This window comes from Crotalus tigris, unplaced genomic scaffold, assembly GCF_016545835.1.
Source record: "Crotalus tigris isolate CLP2741 ecotype Arizona unplaced genomic scaffold, ASM1654583v1 scf7180000023830.6690815, whole genome shotgun sequence".
Lineage (NCBI taxonomy): Eukaryota > Metazoa > Chordata > Lepidosauria > Squamata > Viperidae > Crotalus > Crotalus tigris.
Genome location: NW_024100214.1, coordinates 2,498,967 through 2,506,994, shown reverse-complemented (window position 1 = coordinate 2,506,994; position 8,028 = coordinate 2,498,967).

The window sequence follows — 8,028 nt, the reverse complement described above, 5'->3', positions numbered from 1 at the left end:
GTCAGAAGGTTGCAAAAGGTGATCACATGATCCCGGGACACTTGCAATCGTCATAAATACATGCCAGTTGCCAAGTGTCAGAATTTTGATCATGTGACCACGGGAATGCTGCAACATTCATAAGTGTAAAAAACTGTCATGAGTCATTTTTTTCAGTGGCCGTTGTAACTGGTCATTGGTTGTAAGCCGAGGACTACCTGTATTAATAATTTATTAAATTTCTATGGTGTCCAACACCCAATGATTGTGGAGGGTTTGCAGTTGATAAAATTTTTTAAAATAATAATAATAGAAAAATGTGCACACCTAGCACAAGACTGCAAAACAATGAGGGCAAAGAAAACGAATCTCAGAAGGGACAAAGGAAGAAAGGGCCATCAAAGTCCTGAGCAATAAATGGTAAAGTAGTAGGTTTGTCATTATCCCAGATACTTGTGCAAGTACTTGTACAGTGCTTGTGCATAGTATTACTTAACACAAGTGCAGAAGTATCACTAAGATTTGTCACATCTGGTATAATATTCTTTGAAATCAGAGGAGAGACAAGACATAACAGCTGAATTTGTATTCCAGGTATATGTGTCAATCAAGCCATTGGAATCAAGGTAGGTTGTGTCTTACACTGTTTGGAGTTTAAACTAGTAGGCAAATGCAGTTAGCTGGATTCCCCAAAATTAGCTGGACTGCCAAAAGTGAACACTGTGGTCAGGCACCTTGCTGAGTTCACAACTTCCACTTATTAACATTGTAGATAGAGGTGGCAATCTTTTGAAGGAAAGGGCCTTTTTTTATTTAATTAGCAGAATCTCTGGCTTTATTTTAGAAATATTCAGCTAATAAACTGGCTGCTTCCTGCTACATTTTAATCTTTGTGTTGAGCACATTGCTTCTTCTCACCTATTGTCCTAATTTTTTTTTTTAATCTTTGCCCTGGTAGATGACAGGAAGATTGAATGACAGGAAGGGTTTGATTCCCTTTCCACAGATGTTTAAACAGGTAAATAATAATAATGTAATAATAAAGTTGGAAGGCACCTTGGAGGTCATTTAGTCCAACCCCCTGCTCAGGCAGGAAACCCTATACCATTTCAGACAAATGGCTGTCCAGTCTCTTCTTAAAATATCCAGTGTTGGAGCATGCACAGCTTCTGGAAGCAGCTGTGTTCCACTGATTAATTGTTCTAACTGTCAGAAAATTTCTCCTTAGTTCTAGGTTGCTTCTCTCCTTGATTCGTTTCCATCCGTTGCTTCTTGTCCTGCCCTCAGGCGCTTTGGAGAATAGCTTGACTCCCTCTTCTTTGTGGCAGCCCTTGAGATATTGGAACACTGTTATCATGTCCTTCTCTTCATTAAATTAGACATATCCAATTCCTGCAGCCTTTCCTTATATGCTTTAGCCTCCAGTTCCCTAATCATCTTTGTTGCTCTTCTCTGTACTCATTCTAGAGTCTCAACATCTTATGTTATGTGTCTTAATGCCATTTTAAATGTTGAAATTAATACCTTTTCTTCTAGCCTTGTCTGTACTTCATAATATTGCCCAACGCTCAGGACCCCAACACAGTTATGCATCCCTGAAGCAGAAGTAATAGCAATAGCCCTTAGATTTATATACCGCTTTGCAGTGCTTTACATCCCTCTTTAAGCAGTTTACAGAGTCAGCCTATTGCCCCCAACAATCTGGGTCCTCATATTACCAACCACGAAAGTATGGAAGGCTGAGTCATCCCTTGAGCCAGTCAGAATCGAACTGCTGACAGGCAGCAGGATTAGCTTGCAGTACTGCATTCTAACCACTGTGTCACCACGGCTCTTAAACTAAATATTGTATGATCTAGAGGCGTACTGCTGCAACTCAACTCAATACATTCACTGTCCCCTCTCTATTTCCCTCAAATAACATAATATGTTTAAAATATTCCATTTTTAATTTAAATTTCTATTACTGCTAAATCTGTTTTAAAACTTTATCAGTTTACAATTATCATAATCAAATTTAACTTTAAATCAACAAGTTGTCAATTCAGGTATCCCTTCCAGATGTATTCTAATTCTTAATCTCTCACATCCCTCATTTTTTCACCAATCTCATTTATTTCTTCTTCCACTACACAATATATATCCTAGTTAAAATAAAATATTAATCTACCCTATACATATATAATCCCACAATCGATCAATCTCTTTAGAATAACAAAATAATGTTAAACCTTAATTCATTTCAATTCATTACACAAACTTCAAATTTCATCCAATTGATTATATATATTGATATATATTCTTGCTTCTAACTCTAAATCTTAATCCTTTAAACAATCCATAAATCCAACGTTGCCTTTTAATCCATTACACAATTTTAAATTTCTCTTTTCAGTCTGATTCTGGCTTTTTTTCTGTGCCAGACAGGTTTCCATAAACACGCTTCCCTTTCAGCCAGTAGATCTATTTTTGTTGCTTGCAGTGGCCTTTGAAAGGATAGAAATCCCATCCTCTGCATTAGGCATCTATTTCTCTCCTCCTTGAAGCATCGTTGCTTTGTAGTTTCAAATCTCAGTCGTTGCTTCTTCTGTTCCTCAAAGTTGCAGATGGAAAGTTTATAAGATAGAATAAGTTCCTCTTTTATTGGTTCCTCTTCTAGTATGTTTTGATTTATAAAATAGTCAGATGTAGTCTGAATATTCGTTTGAATGTTTGAAGTAAAATTTCTGGATCTTAATTCTGTAGTAAACTTTTTCTTTGTAGCACATATTTCTGCAGTAGCCTCATAAATCTTTTCCAACCATATTGGAGTTCTGATGAGGATAATACGTCAACTGAACTAGGATGGTGGGAAGGGTCTGAATAGCAAGCTTCTGTGAAGAACAATTCAAAGGATCTAGATTTTATTTCATTTGGAGAAGATCAAGAGACACAATGAATGAATGAATAAATACACATGACTTCTAGTAAACATCAGGAGCTGTTTCTTGACCTTAGAACAGACTGCTGCTAAAGGAGTTGAACTGCCCTCATTTCACAGATGTTTGTCTAATGAGATGCTGAAGCACCACTGAGCATTTGAGCTAAATAAACACCATGGTCCTTCCGACTCTGCTCCTGTTTTATCATTAAGGGTTTGGTGGATTAATCATTTCTTTGTGATGTTTCTTTATACAGTATAGATAGGTATCTTTCTGAAGGATGAGTTTCCTAAGCATTAGTCTTTTAAGCCTCTTCTGTAAATCTTCTTGGCATAATGCCCTCTAAAGAATTTTTATAAATTGTCTGTTAACCAGCACCATGTCTAAATGAGGTTGCCTTTTAAATCACTGAACATTTTTACAAAAGAGGTTTTAATTGGAATAATTAGTTTTCTGGCTTAAATTTGTTCTGTTTCTAAGTATAATAAATCCTGGAATTTAAATCCTAGCTCAATTAGTATTGTTTTGTCTTTGTTTTTTCCCCTCCTCTTGTAAAATACTGCAGGCATTTTTGTCCCACTTTGGCAGATTTAGGCAGTAATACTAAACAATTGTGGTACATAAAGGGTTGGACATAATCCACCGGAATGGTTTTCGGCATCAGCCTTCTTGAAAAGTGGATGGAAGAGGACAACTATTTTTAATTAGTTCCAGTTCATTTCAACAAATGATGTGTCAAAAAACATTGCAGTATAGAATGCTTCTGTTTAGGACTCAAGCCAGGTATGGGTTGTTGTTATTGTTTTCAAAAAAAGAAATGAATATTTTGGTAGCCCTGATAGAATTCTAGAATTGGAAAGGGATTTTAAGGATATCAGGTCCATTAATGCAAAAGTCCATTATTTATATCCATATCAACATTTATCCCAATCATATCATTTCCTCACTAGGCTTTGTTTGATGGGAAAAGGAACTAGTATTAGAGTATTAGATAGAAAATGTAGGTATCTTTTCCCAGGTAATTCTGCAAATGACCTATTTTTCAGTGTGTTCAAATCAAGCCTCGCTAAGCCTTCATACTCCACTTGTGCAATTTGGTTTCTATGGATAACCAAGAGTTCATGCATCACTCACTTTATTGATACTTCTAGTGAGAAGACTTTGGGTCCCACTATTTCTTGGGAGATAATTTAATACTGACCTTGAACAAATGGTCTACTCAAACTCAATGCTGATGAAAAAAAAGTCTTTTAAGTCCAAGTGCTCAAATAAAATTGCAAAATAAAATTGCAAAGCTGGTCCTGATGCCTCCATTATGGCCCACATTGACACTGGACACTATTGTGGCTCTTTCAATCCCCAAAACTGCTCTTTAAAAAAAAAATCCTATTTCTACCTATTAATGAGAAACATAGGCCTATGTCCTGTTTTCCTGGGTATCCAGCCCAGAAGAGGACCTAAAGAAGAAGAAACTTCCTGACAGTTAGAACAATTAACCAGTGGAACAATCTGCCCCCAGAAACGGTGAATGCACCAACACTGGAAGTTTTTAAGAAGAAACTGGACAGCCATTTGTCAGAAATGGTATAGGGTTTCCTGCTTGAGCAGGGGGTTGGACTAGATGACCTCCAAGGTCCTTTCCAACTTTATATTATTATTATTATTATTATTATTATTATTGGCAATTTCCTCTGATGCAACTCAACAGAGGTCTGTAAATGAACCAGTGGTGGGATTCAAATATGTGAAAACTGTGAACAACAATATGCTGCTTCCAGAAGTCCATTCTGGGCCTGGGCAACAAAAAATTAGCTACCGGTTCTGCCAAAGTGGTGTGAACCAGCTGAATCCCATCACTGAAAAGAACCATGAAGCAGAGACAAATTCCTTGTGTGTCTCATCACACTTAACCAAATAAAGTATTCTGTTTAGAAGAACTAAGCCACCATAGGATCTCCCATCCTTACCTGCCATGAGTGTTTCAATGTTGTTGGTAGTTTGGGATTTCCTTATCTTACTATAACAGCTTGATCTCTCAGGTTGTCACCATTTATTTAAGCAATATAAGTCCTCAGAAACAGAAGATGGAAACATATCTGTCTCCTATCGTATCCCTGCAGCTTGTACCTAGTGATATGCTGCTCCCAACAAAGAAGTAACAATGAGTCTTCAAAATTGATCGTCCTGTCCTCCATGAGGTTATCTAGACCCCTTTCAAAGGTTATTGGGATATAATCTATTTGCTTTCATGGTACTGGGAACTGAGAGAATTGGCAGGAGCTCCACTTTTACATAATCCATACTAAGAAAAAGGGCTGACATTCACTAAAAATCCTGAAACCTGATCCTCCAGATCAAAACTGCTTAAGTATCAATCTCATATTCCTGAAGTCACTGAGGATCATTCGAAGAGCTATTACAAAAATCAATAAGCATCTAGTTCATTTAAGATATTTCTACTCTGTTTCTTCCTATTATTATTTTTAAATTAAGAAAAAGTTTCTCAGAATATAAAATACAGAACTTTTAATCCTTTTATTCTAATTTAATTGTTTTTAGCACTTTTAACTTTTTATTTTATTGTAAGCCACTCAGAGTTTCAGTATTAGTGTATTAGTAATATAATTACTAATTATTATTATTATTACTCACTGTGTTAGTGAGATGGACAGCATAGGAATTTAATGAATAAATAAAATGAAACCAATAAACATGCACCAACAAATTAAAATATCAAATAAAATAAAACAAATCAAAAGATTGGTCAGCAGGATGATCTTTATCTTAGCTGTGAGATATTCAGTCTACCCAAGTATGCTAGACATTGTGGAGGCAAAACACGGACATAGGGAAGTGGTAGGAGATGTGTGCCAAGCACAAGTTTTTAAACCCATTAGCCTATTTTCTGAAAAGTAAGCCAAATGGAATCCAAGTTCAAAGGGAAAAATATGATTTGAATTTGCATAGGTTTACATATAGCACCTTAAACCGTGCATGTTACTGCTTGCGATTGTGTGTCAGTTGCAGAAAGCAGCTGCACAACTCCAGGAAAAGATCTAGGTCCGTGGTGGTGAGCCTATGGCACACGTGCCACAAGTGGCATGCAGAGCCCTCTCTGTGGGCACACGTGCCTTCAGTCCTAGGCCTTCAGCTGGGTTTTATAAAATCTTTTTGCTTTAGGCCTCCACCACCATGTACAAAAAAAAGGTTCAATTAATCAATCAATTTCTCATGGGAAAAAAAAAAGATCTTGCAAAGTTGGAATTGATTGATTGAACTTTTTAGTCCCACCCAGTCTGCCGTTACCACCGCAGCCACGCCCACTCAATGGGTCATGCCCACCCAATGGGCCATGCCCACCTGGCACCCGACGATACATAAGTGGGTTTGGGGTTGCAGTTTGGGCACTTGATCTCTAAAAGGTTTGCCATCACTGATCTAGATGACTTCAGTGTTTCTCACATATATTATGGCCCTGTTGTCTGAACCATATTTTGCTTTTTAAATTCAAATTTCTTCAGAACTCTAAACTGATGGTTTTGTGTAGGCTTTAACCTCCCTTTTCTTTGACATATGGCAGAGCATATAGAATTATAGACATGATTACACAATATGCCATTGAAGCACTGCCCATTTTATGGGCAGCATTGGCCATACTCACTGGACAACCCTATCACTGGCCATTATATGGAGTCATACACAGATATCAGCAGTCTGAAAAGTGCAGGTAGTCATTGACTTACAACAATTCATTTAGAGACCATTCAAAGTTACAATGGCAATGGAAAAAAGTGACTTAAGACCATTTTTCATAGTTATGACCTTTGCAGCATTCCCATGATCATGTGATCAAAAGTCAGATGCTTGGCAACTGGTTCATACTTAAGACAGGTGCTATGTCCCAAGATCATGGAGTTACTTTTTGCGACCTCCTGACAAGGAAAGTCAATGGGAAATCCAGATTCACTTTACAACCATGTTACTAGCTTTACAACTGTTAAGTGAGTCACTTAACAACTGTGGCAAGGAAGGTTGTAAAATGGGGCAAAACTCACTTAACAAATGTTTCATTTAATAACATAAAGGTTGGGCTCAATTGTGGTCGTAAATTGAGGACTATCTGTACCAATACCCAGGGAACTGATTCAGACAGTATGGTCTTGTAAAAGCAACAACCTTATTTTTTGTCTCCCAGAATCTAATATCCATATATTTCTTATAATTTGGGATAAGTCTATAACTCCAGTGATATGTGTAGGAATCAGGAGGTGATCCAGAGGAATTCTCAGTAATATTTGTTATTTGTTATAAAGGGGATGAAATAGACTATGAAATATTCAGTTAATCTTTGTTCAGTCTTCTAAGAATTATCAGTTTTTTACACAAATGCGATCTGCAAGACCTTTCCTGATCCTCTATCAATAGTAAATCTTGAGGACATGTTTCAACATGAAATGTGAATTGAGTTGCTAATGAAAGATGTCTGAGTTCATAAACTCTGTCTTCCTCTGCCCTGCATCAAAGAATTGTATCCCTCTTTAAATAACAGGGATGCATTTTTCTACTTTGTCACAGGCAAGACTGTAAAATGTTCAGTCTTAAAGATTTTGTTTGATTAAGCCAATGATTCTTCTAATCTAGCCTTTGGTGTCGCACATCTGCCACACCATCCACATATTTTTAAGAAGCTCACCAACATGGAGAGGATTAAGGCTAGAATGATAAATCACTTCCTCTATTGTTCCCCAACTATTAGGAAATGCACACTGTAAGGAATGCTAAGGTAAGTTGTAATAACAGAATCTTGAAAACCTGACAAAGTTTCTTTCTTCCCTTTCTTAAACCAAAGTGAATCAAGGTGGAGTTATCCTGAGTTCCTTTCACCCTCCCTTTCATTTCATAGGGCTATATACTGGTAGCTGTTTACTGAACCATTTCTTTGTTCAAGATTAGCTCCATACTGCTCTACACAAACAGCTGGAATTTCAAGGGAGCCTTAAAAAATTTAGTTATCCAAGCAGATTCCCTTTTTATCTCTTGTCCATGAAATTTGATATTGACTAGATGGTGATTAGGGGATGTTGTCAGATATCACCCATCTTGTGTTATATAAACTATCCAAATATCT